General features: G+C 39.7%; 1 long non-coding RNA gene across 2 annotated transcripts in view; it reads right to left on the bottom strand.

Annotated features, from left to right (window-relative positions):
* Positions 1–13,101, bottom strand: part of LOC128904478 (uncharacterized) — a 36,884-nt gene extending 23,783 nt beyond the window's left edge. For both annotated transcript variants that reach the window (XR_008464508.1, XR_008464507.1), the window contains exons 1-3: positions 12,974–13,101; positions 7,879–7,961; positions 3,755–3,914 (exon numbers count right to left, since the gene is read on the bottom strand). This is a non-coding gene — a long non-coding RNA (uncharacterized LOC128904478). The remainder of the gene's footprint in view (positions 1–3,754; positions 3,915–7,878; positions 7,962–12,973) is intronic.
* Between the last annotated feature and the right edge of the window lie 5,284 nt (positions 13,102–18,385).

Raw genomic sequence — 18,385 nt, 5'->3', positions numbered from 1 at the left:
AGACCTTGATGGTGCAAGAAGCAGACTGAAATAAATCCATATTGCAAACAGTCAGCTAATGGATGCAGAGATAAAGAAGGACTTGTGAAGACAGCAGCAGTGCAATGTCAAATCTATTTTTTGCACAATTTCCTACAGAAAATATTCCCATTAAAAGCAGGAATGTAACAATAAATGAGTGGTTTGTGCAAGCTAAAAAATGTAAATGGTGAAAATGATCAATGAGGCTGATAAAATAAAATTTCTTCATATTGGTCAGATGGAAAATTAAGATTAATGGACTCTGATTAATCCCATATTTAACTTTGGAAATCCACTGGCTTGGCAATACTGAATATCCTATTCACATTTTATTTTTATATCAATTTACAAGCCAAGACTTATGCTGATTTTATAAACACTGTTTGTGCTTATCTTAATTTACCATTTGTGCTTATCTTGATTCAGCTTTGATTAAATTAAAATCACACCATGGTATTGAATTTTTTTCTAAATTTTTCCTATTGCTCTTTTTTCTTTTATTCTTAAGTGCAATGGTCTGTTTTATTTTAATAGAGTAATTGAAATTCACTGAAATAATAAAGCTTATTTGGCTAACATATCCAGTTGGTGTACCCCTGCCACACAGCCTGGACAGATCGCAGCATTGGCAAAAACATTTTTCTGGCGGAAATTCTTTCAGAAAAAAAAAGATGACTTTCTTTTGTTATTTTTTAGGAGTCGAGGATGTTTAACACAGGAAAAAAGAAAAAAAGCCTGGTTTTGAAATAAAAGCGTAAGTTACAGAGTGAGGTGATTTAAAAATTATTTTTTAATTATTTCGTAATTAAAAAATAGAATTTCTTCCTGCAAACCCTGCTGCTCTTGTGGTCTTTAGCCCATCCCAGCTACAACACTACTGCCACTGTTTTCATAACAAAGTAGTAGAAGAGCATGTACTGTTCAATGCATTTATTTCCAGCCTGACACTATGCCGGCGGAGCTGCGGAAAGAGGAGAGTCACACCCTTCAGCCAAATATTGGCAGGTCATTCTGTCTTGCAGCGGGGCCCACTCTCACTGCACAGCCTTGGAGGAGTATTTTTCTGTGAAATACGAGGACCAGGGACCAACTCCTGCTGCTGAAACCAAGTGGCACCGAGAGGTTTATGCCCACGCTGCTCAGGCAGAGCTCCTCAAGCAGGATGTGTGCCCGTGCTGCGAAGCATGTCACCCTGCAATCTCTGTGGTGCCCCATAGGTCTGAGGACATAATTACCCCTGTTCTTGTGGGAATTTCTTTTAGGGAAAGAAGAGTCAGCAATATCAATGATCAGGGGTCCTATGCTCAAGTTTGGTTTATGGGCCTCTTTATTTAACAGGCCCTTTCTGTCCCCAGTGCAGTATATGCCAGCCACTCCATCTAGACACGGTCTTACAAGAGCTTGTTCACATTGGCAGGGGGCCTGGGACATGGCTTGGATTGTAACTGTTTATGTCTGAGGATATATGAAGCATCTAGCAGTGAGCAGCCCAAAAAGCCACGGATCTGCCAGCCAGGAGGGGAGATACAGGAAGGGCATTCAGACAGGGAATGAGTCAAAGTGAAGAAAGCCCAAATCTGCTCAGCTGCAAATGTTGGGAAGTGTGTCATGAATCATAGAATCATAGAATGCTTTAGGTTGCAAGGGATCTTAAAGATCATCTAGTTCCAACCCCCTGCCATGGGCAGGGACACCTCCCACCAGACCACGTTGCTCAAATCCCCATCCAGCCTGGCCTTGAACACTTCCAGGGATGGGGCATCCACAGCTTCTCTGGGCAACCTGTTCCAGTGCCTCACCACCCTCACAGGAAAGAATTTCATTCTAATATCTGATCTAAATCTCCCCTCTCTCAGCTTAAAACCATCACCCCCTCATCCTCTCACAACACCCCCTGAGAAAGAGTCCCTCCCCATCTCTCCTGTAGGCCCCCTTTAGGTACTGGCAGGCTGCTATAAGGTCTTTCCGGAGCCTTCTCTTCTCCAGGCTGAACAACCCCAGCTCTCTCATCCTGTCTTCATAGGAGAGGTGCTCCAGCCCTCTGATCATCTTCGTGGCCCTCCTCTGGACTTGCTCTAACAGGTCCATGTCCTTCTTACGTTGACCGACCCAGAGCTGGATGCAGTACTCCAGGTGGGGTCTCACGAGAGTGGAATAGAGGAGCAGAATCATGTCCCTTGACCTGTTGGCCATGCTTCTTTTGATGCAGCCCAGGATAAGGCAGAGAACTTCAAATAGAGGCATTTGGGTCCCTGATTTTTCTCGATTTTTCTGGGTATCTGTCTTAAAACACCTAGAGACTACTCAGCTGAATGCTAAGCAGCAATAATTGCAGCAGAAGTGAACAGGAACTGTACTTCAACATTATGAAGGCCTAAAATTGGTAAGTACTCTGAAAAATCCATCTGGAAAGCATGTTGCATGGGGGGAAACAATATCAGAGGTCTGTTTTTACTTTTTTTCAGCATCTCCTTCACAACATGTGAGAGGAAGATAATAATACTACCAGGGTGTCAGGAAGATAAATTCATTAATATTTGCAGAGAAATAGAGTACTACAATGAGAACAGTATGGAAAAGCCCATGAGAAAATGAGTGATTCTCTATTCAGTGCAGCATTCAGATGGCGTGCAGTAAATAATGGATGGGGCGCACGTTGAGAGATGAGTGTAAAAAGAAATATCGAACAGCTACCCACTCACTGAGCTCTGCTCATCCTTTCCTTATCCCGCCATCTGCACCTCCGATGAAGTATGTAAAAGGAAAATAAATGCTGTCTGACTTTGGAGCAGCTGGGTAGCCTTAATCTCACCTAATTTTAGCCTATAAAATAAGACGTCTAGTCTGTGCTTCCCCTGTAGTCAGTGAAAAGAGATAGGTACCTTAGGAAGCAATTCATCACGCTACCTCTGACACCCGTGTTAGGATGGGGTGATCACCGTCTGGTGGTGTCTATCTCTTTTCCTGGACACACACTGAGGGAGTGCAGAGAAACAATTTGGCTTAGTCCTCCAGCGTTGAGATGACTTCAGTGTTTAGATTAATCCCGCCCTAAATCTCAATCTGAACGGTACAGTGTGCCATCCCAAAACAAGTAAATCATTTTAACTGCCTTGTTTTCCTTCTAGTTTTCTGTGAATCATGATCTGTTTTGCACTGTAAAGTAAAGGTGCTGAAATTTGCATTAGACTGTCACTGACAAGCTGCTTCAAAGATGGCATTTGTGGGGCAGCTGGAGAGTGATGGAGTGACGCCTGATTAGATGTAGAACAGCTGCTTGTAGTGACTGGTATTGACTGGAGAAGGATCCCTCCCTTTCTCTATGTCACTGGATGTAGAAGGTTCCTTCATAGTACACACGACTGTTTGAGAAAAGTACCTGATTTAGAAAGAGGTTATTTTGCGTTAGGAAATAAGCATCCTTTCTTATCCTGGGCAAATTATTTTAATCATTCATATCACAAATCTAACCTTTATATTAGGCCAGGATGAGAAATCAGATATATTGCACAAACCTGTTAGCAAATAATGCAGAACCGGGGAAGAAATTTTATTTTGTGGATGAATGTGTATTTAATTCTAAATCCAAGATGAAGGGGAGAAATAAAAGCTCAAAGGAAACAAAGTTGGTTGCATTTAGATGGGGGTGGGGGTGAGAGGTTCTTGTGGGCATGGATTTTTTTTTATTAATTTCTTGTCTCTTGGTTATTAAAATGGAGATGTGAGAGCTTACCTCTGTATTATGAGGACCAACCCCTTATCAGCTTCTGAGGACTGGGCATCTAGCTTTTTTTCTGGATTGCTATTACAAGGAATCTTTTGTGAGTGAAGCTCACGCCCGCATTTTTTGATGGCTGAGTTGGAAAACTTACTTTGAAAGGACATTTCAGATTCTGTAGGAAAATGCAGAATAAAGAGGTTAATTAACAGAATGCTCAACAATCAATCGTCTTCAATTAAAATTTAGCTATAGTTAATGCAGTCACAATTCTGTGTCAGTCTCTGCGCTCCAGGGACAAGTCAAATACATAATGCAAATCCACCCTACTTCTTCATAACATTAATATTCATTCTATAAAATTTTCATGGTAGGTGAAGTTCTGCATTTTATTTCCTAACAGCAACTCAAGATAGCAGTTTTATGCTGGCCCTTTCATTTGTTTTCCTCGTTCACTAAACACTTTGGTTTCTTGTATCCCTCATCAGGCAAATGCTTTGCCACCTGCTTACACTAAGCAGGACTTCTGCATCCTATGTTCAGTGCTGAAAACAATGACATAAAAGAGCTGACCAAAGGAGACACTATCAAAGATATCTCCTTGGTGCTTGACATTCACTATGGCTTTAGAAACCATCTTAATAAAAGGCAAGGTGGCTTCCAGTTGTCACTTCTGGTATCTCTAAGAGTAGAGGTGGAGCTGCCCAAGAGGTAAATTTCCTACTTTTAGCTATTGCTAAGACATTGCCAGGTTTTACACTTTTGCAGTGACCTGCAGGAAGTGATCATTTGTAGACTGGATAACCAGTATTGAATTTCAATGGACTGATTTTATTAACTTGTGACTTTTGCTTATCAAACCTTTCTTTACTGGAGGTTAGCGTTCAGCGATGTTAGAACTGTATACATCAATATATCTCATTTGCTTCAGTGAAAAAAATATCTTATATATCTTCAATATCTTATCTTATGTATCTTAAATATCTTATCTAAAAATATCTTAAATTACTTTAAGTGGCTGCACCAATTTAAGTGGCTGCATCCACTGCAGTGGATGAAGAATGCTCATGTTTGTTCTGCCATGGAAGTGATATCTGACACAGAGGTGATGCTAAGCAGCTAGAAAGCAGAAAAATCTGAAGTCCCTGTGTTCTGCAGTGAACATTTTTCCATGTCCCCAGCTGCACCAGTGTGCTGAAGAAACTCTTTTCTAAATGCCGGTATTTGTTTCTGAAGGTTTGTCCCACCTGTTCAACGTCCAAAACATGCAATGGCACTCTCTATGTTCCCATCTATTCACAGGTTTGCAAAAACGAAGACAAAGACTTCTGTACAATCCATCCCTCAGCCATGATTTACCTGTATTCACATAACTTCACTAGTTTATTAATTTATTATGTTGATCCCATATGCATAATGCAAGCTTCAGCCTATAAGCAGACAACTTTTTCTGGGTTTTACTGTACTAGAGCCAGCAGGGCCCTGACTTATCACCGTTGCAACACTGTCTGCAGAAGGACTTGTGTGAGTGCTCTTTGACTTCTTCCAAAGTCAGTCTGGATAATGCAACCCCCCAGAGCTACTTCTATGAAAAGCTATGGGTAACAGGCAGAAATAACGAGCTGCTTGAACAACTATCGGTGGCTGCAGAGCAGTTTAACGTGGGATGCTTGCAAGAAACTAAGGAGCTCTCAAATGTTGGTACCCCACGACACTATTTAGGATTCAAGGCATTTTTGATATCTGATAGCATCCAGGAAGGGTTAATGGTCAGGCACCTCACTCGCCATCAATAAGCAAGTAACTTGATTGCTACTTGTGAACATGAGGCAAAGCTTGGACCTATATAATGTTTTGATTTTTATAAACTTGTCTTTCATAAATGTGTTTTTTTGCCAGTTCATTTTTCATTTCAGCTCTTAAGAGTGGAACAATGAACGAACTGACTAACTATTAGACTTAGAGAGTACATTAGATTAGATTAATTTTAATAACACCATAGTTACTCATCAGTCCTATGTTACCTAATACTCTCTTTCTGAAAGGTTGTTTTGAGAATCAGATATTTTCATTTACTGGCAAGGTCTGGATTGAAGAGAAGTGTTGTCTTATGCAGCTAACTGTAACTGAAATTCACGATGCAGCAGCTATAAATCAAAACTAAGTAAACAATTTTGTTTAGTGCGTAGACATTTTTCTCCATGCTTCAGGGCCTTAATACCGATTTCTTTTATACTGACCTCTACTCTTGTCAATTGACTCTCCTGTCACTGTCTGCCAGTTTTCCATAACTGTTCATGCCACGTATACTGTCTTTTCTGCTATATTTTCCAGCCATTCCACAGTGTGTTTCTTTGTCCTTCCCAACTGTCCTTCTCTAAAAGCCTTGAGGAAACGTCTGAATTAAACTCCAAGCTGAGAACAAGTTAACTGCACTTTTTTTTTGTCTCCTGAAAAGACTTAGAGTTTCTATAATGTGGGGTTTTTTCCCTGCTTTTTGTTTCAAACTAGCCCATGTTAAGCTGCATTACTTTTTACTTAATGAGCTAAAACATTGGGGCAGATATGTTGATGAGTTTAAGAAATCTGCACAGAATTTTGTGCTTAGGGGTATTATGGTTTTTGAGTGAAAACCAGGTGAAAGCCAGCAGCCATATTTAATTTGATAGAGATGTCTTCTGAAACAGTTGGAAAATGTTCCAGTTTTTCCCATCCTCCCAAACAGAACTATATGAAGTACCTTTTATTTTCCTGTTTTGAGACCAAATATGTTCCGAGTTGCCAAACAGGAAAATCAGCATACAACTCATATTATTCTGAAGTAGATTGCTGAGTGACATTTTGAATTATGTATTCCCACTATTGTGCCTAACCCCCTTCCAGTCTCTAATTGTGGGTCCCTTTTTGTGCATTATAAGTAGTTTTTCATCTTGACTGAATTCTAATTTTATCTGAACCTTTGCAAGTATGTATGCTAATTATATAAAAAAAAATTTTGCATTCATTTTGAAACTAGAACATGTTTTCAACAAAATGTTTCCTTTTCATAAATGTGAAATTGCAACTACTCCTAGCTTTGTCACTCAAAAAGATTTTTTTAATGTTATATTTTTGAATATATTTATGAGATACACATTAAATTTATCACTTGTTTTCTGTAGTTTATAGTAGCATTCTTGTTAATAAGACAAAAATAGCCTAAAAAATATACATATATATTTCCAATACAAGTTACAGAATAAAATACAAGACAAAATGAGTATAAGTTTTTTATTCTAGAGAAATTTTAAGTAATCTTTGTGCAAAAATAGTCATAGTGTTAATTTTATTAATTTATTGGAGCTATCAGATGTAATCCCATTTTAATTTTATATATTTAAAATGATCCCACTCTACTTCTGATTACACACATAATAATAGGTATTATTTTAAAATGAAAGGAGCCACAAAGAAGATAGCTTTCTTATTATTTCTTACCTAGTACTGAAAAGGAGGGACAATGAAATACAAATGATCACTTGAAGATTTAAGTGCTTAGTTATTAAATGATTGAAAGTGTAAAGGAAGTAACTAATTTTAAAGTCAATTTGAAATGTAATTCCCCATTATGCCTTCAGCGATCCAGGCATACTATGATTTACCAATGAAAAATTCAGTCTCATCTTAGGGAAGAGAAGACCTATGTCATTAATTGTGCACACCTCATTTGCATTGGTTTTCAACAGAGATAACTTGATGCAAGCCAGATGGAGTTCATTGTTTTGAACAATTCACAAGTTGTTTAACTTTATTACAGAGGTATAACAATGAAAAAAAGCTGTTGATGAATGCATTATCTTTTAATCTGAGTTAAGAAATATAGGTCTTGCTATTGCTACAGTTCTTTTGTAACTAAACTTCACCCAAAAGTCTCTTGTAACTATAATTCATTGTGTTTATCATAGAAAACATAAATACTGTGATGTCTTCGCAGTGAAATGGGACAATATTCTGCAATTTGCCACTTCATGAAATCAAAGAATTATCAAGACCATTGGAAAAATAAGGCTCTGGAACAATATTCTAATGGAGATATGTTGGATTAATAACCTAAATTGCTTTGAAGAAGAGTGCCAACGCAAAATGGGTGATAACGTTACCTGAGAATTGTGATGAGGTTTCTGTGACGGCAGAGGATTCCGACAAGAGGCACAGCCAGGTTCTCCATTCCTGTGTCTATACACTAGTTTTTACAGTGAGGAAAATTAACTCAAACACATGTACTCCAGTAGACTATACATTGTAAAAGTTTCTAAGCCACAGAAGAAACAGTATTAAGCCCAACAATGACTAATAGATGAGAATCTGAAAGGTGTTCAGACAGTAAAATAGTAATTAAAACCAATTTAAACAGTTTCTTTGTGAAGTAACGGTGCCTTTGAGCAATATATTATTGATTTAATATATTTTTGGCCAGCCTTATTCAGGGCCAAAAAGGACAAGCCTAACTCCTAGCTTGGCTACTCCTGTAACTTAATTCTGATCTATCAGTGCTAAAGAAGTACTCTCCTGGCATCAGATACGCTAGACAGAAGAATTACCAATATAATTAGGAACTCAATATTGACCTGAGAGCAGTTGAACAATTGTTAATTGTATAAGATAATTGCTAACAATTAGTATAAAGCCAGCACACATGCATAAAAGTCAGCCTGAATCCCATTTTGTTTTTTCTGAGTAGTTCAACAGTTATGATCATGGGCCCACAACTGATTTAAATGACATCTCCTTCACTCAGTGATATAATAAAGAGAAGGTATAGTATTTATTATCATAGAACCACATCATAAGTATTCCAAGGCTTGGAATATTCAGAATTCTAGTAGTTTTTGGAAAATTTTATGAATTCTCCAATTGTTATATTAGAAAGCATAGGGCTTATAAAAAGCAACTTGAATACAACTTGAGTCTCTTTTTAAAAAGTGTTCAAAAGGACTTTTAACCACAGGCAGACCAGATTTCTTTGAATCCAAAGTCACTGATCAGTCATTCTGTTGGGGCGGTCATCTAAGACTGAGCTATTCACCAAAGTGGTGAGTTTGTCCTGACAATGCGTTCACATCTCCTCCTCTGATCCAGCTGAAACACAACCTTTTATTTTGGTAAGAAAGACCAGTATTTAATGGTATCAGCACACTCATCCACGTCACCTTGTGTGCCAGCGTGGCAGGGGCAGCAGGCACGTGTGGCCAAGGGCAAGGATGAAGAACTTGACCCGTCAGTGGCCGTGACTTTTCAAACTGGCTTGATCTGATTATGATACTGTGCCTTTGATGTGGCAACAGCACCTTTCTCTAATTGCCTCAGGTGTTTCAAACTGAGTTTTGATGCATCAGTGAGTCCTTCTCCTGAAGGTAATAGGACCTCTGCCAGAAGCGTCTTTTACTCATCTTCATAGAGTGCCAATCCATTGGACTCAATTGGAATAAATTAATTGATTGAAACTTATCTGATAGTTTTAAGAAGGTTTGGGTTTGGGTTTTTTGCCTGCCTGTGTTTTAAGGAATGCTGCCGCTGATTTCTCAGAGGTGACGCCTGGTAAGGACCCCTCACTAAAAATTTGCCCCTCTCCTATGTGAAGAGAAGAAATATGTGAGGTTCCTACTCAGGGAGCTAGGAAGGAGCACTCTACCTTCATAATGAAAAAGGTAGAAACCACCTGGAACCTGTTAAATATGTCAGCTCAGAGGTGGCCACTACCTAGCCAACAAACTAAACGTGGACAGTCTACAGAAACAGTATTTTCACAGCAGTGGTAGTTTCCCTAGTGTTTAACAGCCAAAACATATTGTGTAACGGACACAAGGCTTATTGTATTTCACATTGCATCAACTCACTCCTTGGGAAGAAGATATTAAACATGTCTTCAGCTCTATCTCAGATGCATGGCTTCACATTGCTGTGGTTACACTGGGAGCAGGTACTGGACCCATGTCCTGGCTTGGGTATGGTCGCACCAACTGCAATAGTGGCAGTTGCGTTTACACAGTATCACTTGGAAAAGGTAAGTGATATCAACTGAAAATGCGAAATAGCAGCAAATAAAAGAATGCTTTAAAAAAAAAGCACAGTTGGGGCAACTTAGAAATATATATTTCTTCTGCTGGTTTCTCTGCTCTTCTGGAGGAAATTGTTGCCCCTTTGTAAACCTGAGAGAACAGGCACTGTGTCTGCTCTTCAGCTGCCGCAGCCTTAAGCTTGGCAAACTACCTTAAACGGCCATCAATCCCAGTTAAACCGAATGCGCTGGACTGTGGGCTGGTGTGGCTGGGAAGCGAACACACTGGTTTTGCTGTAGGCGTGGTAACCTCCACAGAGAGGTGCAGCAGAGGGCTAGGGGCACTACCTGCTTAAATTGCTCCAGCATGAATCACCAAAGGTTTCCTGGTGGCACCCAACTTTAAGGCACCTTTATGCGGTTCGCTTGCTGTTGCTCATGAGTAAGGTAGCCTTTTGCTTGACTCTCTTCTGAGGATTCAGTTAGCATTAAAGAGCCTGCAGCTTGGTCTCCAGCATTTCATGTGGCAAACAAATGGTATGTGTGGTGACCTGGACAATCAAATCATCTTCACACAGCGATCACATGTATTTTCTTCCCTCCTCTGTCTTTCTTTCAGGGCCTTACCAGCACAATAGCTCTAATGAATCCTCTTTCTGAGGAGGCTGGTATGTTCTCATAAGAAGACCAGTAGTGTAAAAAATCTATTTCTTAGTAAATTGCTGAAAAACAAGGCACAGGACAAAATTAAAATTGACATTTTCTAGAGGCTCTCATCTAGTTCATCTTCCCCGACAATTTAATCCATCCTGCTCGTATATTACCTTTCCCAGTTAAAAGTTTTACCTGAGGTGCCAATTTACTCTTAATTCTAGACTGTACAAATCCATTCTGACTTGTCTAAGGTTATACTTAGAACCGACCTGTATACCTATTAAATTTGGCCAAAAAATCTCTCATTGTTAGTGTGGGTGTCAGCCCTTAGGCCAAGGTAATTCAAATTGGTTTATCGGCACCAGCGTAGATGTGCCCTGCAACCCAAAAGCAAAAGCTGAGGGTGGAGTTTGCACACCAACCGTGCAATGTGATTTAGGACCTCTACATAGTGGCGTGATGTCCATTCGATCCTGTGCTTGCCACTGAAAATTTAGAGGGATGTCAAGTGAACCGTAGCCTTTAAAGAGGTTGTCACCTGTAGCTATTTGGTCCTCCACCCCTCCTTTTTTTCCCTGACCAAGGTCACAACCGCCTCGGGAGAATGGCAGTACACAACCTAGGAATGATCCTCAGTTTACATTAGAGTCAGTGAGCTCAGCCTGAATTTTTGATACAGGTGAACTTAAACTGTCAGGTTTTGGACCATCAGGGTAACATGTGGACTTGCATTCGGTGCACCTAACTCCTGTCTGGGAGGTGTTTTTCTGGCTGAGCAGTTGTCACACAGGTCATGACATTGCTTATAATGGACTTAGTTTTGCAAACAGCAGCACACTCCGATAATGTTTTAATCTCCTACATCCTCAGTATGCTCTCAGGAGAGGCACCCCTCTGTTTTCCCCCATTACCTCCTTTAATCTTTCTTAGGTAAACTGGCTTGGTTAACGCAACCTGCCAATACATGGCTACGGATAACAGTAATTTCAGGCACCACAGACAGACCTAGAAGAGCATGTCCACAAACTGAGGCCTTAGACAGGAGAGCAAGAGTGACCAACCTTGGGCAAGGTGAAGCATTTCGCAGACACAGTTCTCCTTTCTCACCTTTCCTGCGGGGATGACTAAGATATGAATGAAGTTGCTAATGGGCATGAATTAAAGAACCGCGTATCAGTTCTGGTTTATTTTGACAGGCCTAAAAATTTTGGGGTTATGGCTGCTTCCCAAAAAGCCTAGCCCATCTTGTAATGGTGTGAGCAAACTCAAAAAAGGGGAGAAAGCTAGACCAAAATAGATGACTGTGAGCAAGAAACATCACAGGCATGCCAGCATAAGCCATTCTTGCTCCTGAGTCAGAGTCCTGTGTGAGCATGAGTCAAATCCCTTAATTGTGGCAGCACAACCACGGAAGGTTTCTAGCTATAGCACCTTATTGAGGTGTCTAAGCAAAGCCTAAAGTAGGAAAAAAATTCCTGTATTTAAATATTAAACAGCTGTCTGAACGGAACCTTGTCAAACAGGAGTAAAGCCAGGTTAACACCTAGAAAAACTATTACCTTACAGCTATGCTTTAGTGAGGAAAACTACCTGAAGATATTTGTTTAAAAAGTCACCTTCCTGCATGTAACCTTTTTTACTTTCCCATACTTCGTGCTGCTGGAAAATTCCTAAAGTTCTTTGAAAAAAAAAAAAAAAAGGCATCATAATGCGCCTGGATACCGGCTTGTCATTCTGTGATAGTAGTCATTTCAGACATAAGGACACACAGAAAATTGCATATGTAAGATCTACTCAAGCTAGTATGATGAGCTGAAAACCAAAAAAGAACACTGTGAAAAAAAAGGGATGGAAGAAATGTAGTGATTTTAGTAGGCATGCACCAACTGTGTATTTTCTGAAAAATACGAAGGGATAACCAGCCATTTTTTTTTGGTGACTATGGGTCGCCTAAACTGGAATGAGGTTTTCATATTCTCATGATTCTGTTTTCCATAGGCAAAACTGAGAATTCTTAAAATATATGTAAATAAGTGTTATTTAGAAAGACAGATCGGTCATAGATGTAATGAATCCAAATAGATTTAGCCTTAGCTCAGTTCAGTGTTATTTTCCAAGCTCCTCTCTTCACATGCAAGAGTCATGCATTTAGAACAGGTTGCCTGAGGTCATAGACAGGATTTAACGAGTGCAAGCCTGCTTAAGGAGGCCGATTTGAACTGAGTGGATACAGAGCCTTATTTATGACACAAACATAATCTGAATGAAATTGGTTTATGTCTTGTTCGTGTTTAAGAGTACTGTGCTACCCTTATGCAATATTTGCATTGGAAAATAAGAGACTTGCATGGGAGTGAATCACTGAAATTATTCACAAGGCATTACAGGATTTTACAGTGGATCTTTCATAAGGGAATCAGGATGGATACTGTGGCATTGATTTCAAATTACAATTTGGATGCTATGTGTGAAATTTTGTTAATTTCTTTTAGTAAAAGGACAGTCTCACCATCATTTTGAATTTAAAATATAAAATCTCTTACCTTTCAAATAATACCTTTGGCTCTAGAAGACTTGCAACATCTCTATTTGCATCCTGGTGTTAGTGCAGGCACTGAACACGGAGAAACGATTTAGGCAGAATGAGAAAGCAGCGTTTGGAGCACATAAGGTCATCTCTTGAATAGGCGGATTTTCTGCTAGCAGCTGGCACTGCTGAATCTGACCAGTGACTGGAAGGCATCATGCCAGAAGCTAGGACTTAAAAAGATCTTCAGGCCGGGGAGCGCAAAATTGAAATGGAGAGGAGCTGATCAGCTTTTTTTCTAGTTTTAAAGATAGGTCAGGGAGGTCAGTGAGACAATGATTGATGGGGTTGGCACTTCTGGGTTTGTCTACAGGGGAAAGCCACACTGAGGTAAATTTAATTAGCTTTGAAGCCAGTATAGTTACTGCAGTGCCTGTCCATGTTCTGTACCTTTTTGGTACAGGAGGACTTTTTTCATTTTTGACCTGTCTGTAATATATTCAAGACAAATGGGAAAAATCATTCTTACTCTGTCATAGAAGTGTACACATGAAAGTTTGCACTGGTACAAAGTTAGGGCCAAATCCACGCCAGGAATGATTTGTCAAATAGCCTTCCCAAAAAGCCCTCTTAAGACAGGGAGAACCTGTATGAGCAAGAAAAGCGCTTTACCTATGTAACATACACCAGGGCAAAAGTACAAAATAAGTTGTGCCACTTTTTGTCACGATAAGTGGGTTGCCCCTCAGGCTTTTACCAGTGTAAAAAAGACGCAAGACAAAGCACCTCACTGGCCATTTGTACAGCTGCCAAGGGTACTTGTTATGCCAACCTCTACGTCTGTTTAAATTCACATCTGCCTTATTTTGTACTATGCCATTCTCAAGACTAGTCCCGCATAAAGCCACCACCAGCCACACTCATGCAATGCTGTGTCTATACCATCGTTACTAATCATGTTCTAACGCAACAGTGAACACACAGAAGAACATAGGTAACACAAGGTTTTGCAGAGATACCCTAACAGAGATGACTCTTGATTTGGACTTTTCTTTACTGTTAAAATATTAGCTAATTTATTTTTTTTTAACCTCAGAGAAACCAACATACGTCAGCTCTCCTGTGCTAAAAACACAGTCAAGATAAGGTGCTTTAATTTTGTAGCTAGGTGAATTTACCAATGTCAGTCCCAGGCAAGAGGACAGGGCTGACCTTGCTGAACTAACCTTGTGGTAAAATTAAAGTATCCAGCACTTGGCTGTGTTTCCAGTTTGGCATATCTGACACACATTAGTGATTTCTGTGCAAAAATATTGTATCCTTTTTTTAGCAGCAAAGACCTAGTCTTTATAATCTTCCTTTGTGTTACCTCAGAAGCAATTCTGTAGTCCACCCTCAATGTAGCACAAAGTTTATCAAAGACACCTAAACTCTATATACGACTGAAATTCACTGTGGACATCTGTATCTATGGCAAGTCCTCTGAAATGGGGAGCAGTATGTCCACAGTGTTTCGTTATCTTCAGTGATGCAATTTGCATTTGGAATAATCATGTCTACACAGTGCTCTGGAATCGCTATGTCTACACAGCTGTTACGACACTGCTGCTTTGCATTCTTGGAAGATTCCACAGTTTATTGCTTTGTCCCTCTGGTTTTTTCCATGCTGCTCATTGTGAAAGATCCCACCAGAAGGTAGTGGAGTATTTCCCACGATTTCTCTCATTTCATCACGGGGTTCAGAGCGAGCTCCATTTTCAAAGGACTGCTGGGCATCAGGCAAGAAGCACTGAAGACCCCTGAGAGGTTCCTGATGCTATTTGTGTATCTTTAGGGACAGGGACATGTGCACAGCTGAAGCTGAGCAGAGACAACTGACTAAACTAATGCATGAAATGGTGAGGCTCAGTAGTGATGGAGAACAGGGACAGCCAGCAATTTCAACAGGGTTTGGGAACATTAACTTTCAAGAGCCTTAAATGGAGAAATTGCCCTGCAACTGTAAGAATGGAACATGTCATAAGAATTTCTCTTGGCACGGTGAAATATAGTCATCCATTTTCATCTGAAGGCTCGCCGTTCTCATTTGGTAACCATTTCTGCGGAGACAAATCCACAGGAAAAAATGGTCAGGATTATTGTGAAGGAGTTATGTGCAACAACTAAAAAAACTGTCTGGCTTATATAAGTTGGCAACACACAGGCATTTATTGATGAGTTTAAGTATGTCAAGGTAGCTAATGGTGTTTAGGTCATTAATGTGACCAATAAGGCTATTCTCACTTCAGATCATACCTAACAGAAGGCAGCATTTTTCTATGATGTAGCAAAGACAGATGATCACCATGGGAGACTTACTAATATTAGAGTGATGTGATGGGTAAGTCCAAGAAGCCTACATTTTTAGAAACACGAGGCTATTTAGTGCTATTTTTTTCTTTAAGGGCAAATATAGAAAACAATAGGGCTGTGATTATTCTTGTCTGTCCGAAAGACTTAGCGTATCCATACACCCATGTTTCCCCTGTTATGAAGCCTTTTAGTGGATGCTTAACTAATGAAAGGCTCAATACCCAACCACATGGTGTGATTTTAGACTGTGCATTAACAACACTCAAAAACTGGGTGCTTGATTGGCAATATCTGCCTCATGTGAGAATTATTTCCTCCGTGTTATGCAGGTTCTTTCACAGCAAAGTAAACAGAGAAACACCAAGACATTTTGAGTAGTAAAAAAAGTAGTGGTGGTGCACTCCTCCAGCTGATCAGGAAGACTACAGTCAGGGATGCCCTACAACTCAAATGTGAAATAAGTGCAGATTTGTGAACAAAATGGGTGCCCTCTTAGGGCAGGCGTAGGGAAATTCATATACACGAAGGGTTTTAATATATCATACACAGGGATTTTACTGAATTCTGCAAAGCTTATTATATAATCCAGCAAAGTTATGAAAATAATTTCAGAAAATGTAAGTTAGTTAGGGCAAGAGAGCAGGGAATATTCTGTGGAATTCTAGAAATACACTATCCCTTTGGGCAGATTAATGATTTTACAGGGTCTCACACTCTGCACATTTATTTGTTGCTTTGCAATGTGGAATGTGGAAGGACAAACTTGTACCCACAAGTTGCTGTTAAAAGGTGCTACCTCAGTAGATACATTGTTAGAGAAAGGCTGATAGACACAGAGAGCACAGTTTTGTCTTTGAAAAAAAGCATATTTAGATTTACCTGCTCTCTGTCTCCTGCAAAAGCTGTTTCTGAAGGGTCATGACCATTTTCCTCTCCACTCTCTCCTCTTAATCATGCTAAATTTAACTTTCTTTTCATTTCTCCATCTTTTTATCACTCTGTTGTGGTGTGTACACAAGATCAGTAAACATGCCATCCCTTGATTTCCTTTCCTTCTTGCGTAGATTGGACAGGTGTTCATCCAGTGCAGGCACCTGCGGCCATGGTTGCTGCAATGTGGCATGGGTGGGAAAGATAAAAAGGAACAGGTAGTCATTCCCAAGTAAGAGCCTCTGTGCCAAGAACAATAAAATATTGCTCTTTCCTTAATTGCATAATATCCATTCCAAAATAGAGTACTATCTTTGCCTGAAGATTTCTTTTCTAATACCTGTAGGTCAGTATAAAGTCATCTGTTAAATAAACAGGATTCTGCACTCACCAAAAATTAAAAATGCTTAGAACCTCTGTAGCTATTAAAGTATTTGTGTAGTCAGAGTTGGGTGATTTATTTTGCAACAACTCAATCCAAAGCTGAAGGCATAACGAAAATAAGCCAGAAAATTTATTCTAGCATTTTTTCTATCCTGTACCTGCTGTTACAATAAACTTGCCTTCTATTTGTTAGGCCACACAAAGTTGCCACCTTGGAAACGTATCACTGAGGTAAATGGTAGAATGGGAGAGAGAGACAACAATGATGAAGGGCTGTTCAGCAGACTACATGTGAGGATTGTTTTACATTTATAAGAAGTGAGACTGAGGTCTTGGACATCGAGGCACTTTAGTGTTCAACTCCAAAGTTAAGTGTTTTCCTCCTACTGTGGGTTCTTCAGAAAAGCAAATTCAGTGTCAACTTTCATTAACCAATAGTGATGTAAGACACCAGCTATTCAAGGAAGATGACATTAGTATGGAGGCCATGTGTGTTACTGAGTCAAAGATGGATGGACATCTTGCTATTCATCAGGAGACATAAATTCAAGAGCTGCTGTGAATTTGTGGAGCAGTCTACCCACAGTCAACTCAGTTAAGAATAAGTCATTTGGGTCAAGGAACCAAAAGCGACCTGGTAACATGATGCACGTAATACCCTGTGAATGCCCCTAACTATGAAAAGTAGGAGCACACCCACTAATCCTGGAGGCTCCACAGATGTGCAAAATTCTTCTTGAAGACTGTGTGTAACATGGTGATGCGTATGTATTTCGTAACCTTTGGCAAAGCATCTACTATGGTAGAAACGTGGTATATTGGATATAAAGGAATGTGCCTTTATAAGACATGCATTAATTCTTAAATGTATTAGTTCTTTCCATAGTCATTGGAAGAGGCAGTTTGATCATAACCAGATTAGCACATGAAGGCTCCAGCGTTAAGTACAGCCAACACGGAGAGAATCAGGAGTCAGTAGCCAGCTGTGTAAACAGAAGAATTCTGTACTTTGTAAGCGTATCAACAAATTCAATTACTTTTGAGATCTACACCACTCGGATAGGTGGGGAGCCCTTGGCATAATGCTTTGTGCTTCAAAAGATATCAGAAGTATTCAAGCATTTGGCATAGCTGCATAATTTGTAACAAACGATACATGTCTTAAGACTTGTTGCTTGCTTCAAGTCCTTGGTTGGTAGAGAGACATTCACAACAAGGATCTCTGACCCTGTGCATGGTTAAGCCTCTTGGGCATTCATTTAAAGGCCTGCATGCCGTGATTTTCTGTCTATTGTGATAGGTAGTAAAAAAGTTCTGGCTTGTCCCCAGGTTTTGTTGGCATAGCCTGCATAAAAAGAGGGAAAACAGTCAATATTGCAAATGCCTTGAATAAATTATTTTATTTTAGATGTTCTTCAGTCCCTAGAGCAGACAAGCAAATGTCAACAGGAAAGGTATTTTCTAAGACTGGAATTTCACTCAAACATTTTTTGTAATGTGTTGTTATTTCTGGAGGTCTCCTACTTGATGATCCAAGAAGAGTACCCTTTGTTCAAATTACAGACTTAATAGCTGCATTGATGATTATCAAAAGCATTTCAGTGAACCCAGAGTGAATTTTAAAAAACGGTGCTGTAAAAAAAAAACAGTTTATTTTGAGGATTTCCTGCCTCTTTGTCACTAGAGCAGCATTCTCAAATACAAAAGATAGTTTTCACACACTAGCCGAAGTCTTTTTGAAGCAATCTGTGTACCCAGCTAG

This window comes from Rissa tridactyla, chromosome 1 (genome assembly GCF_028500815.1).
Source record: "Rissa tridactyla isolate bRisTri1 chromosome 1, bRisTri1.patW.cur.20221130, whole genome shotgun sequence".
Taxonomy (NCBI): domain Eukaryota; kingdom Metazoa; phylum Chordata; class Aves; order Charadriiformes; family Laridae; genus Rissa; species Rissa tridactyla.
Note: the sequence above shows the minus strand (reverse complement) of the source record. Positions and strands in the feature narration are given on the sequence as shown.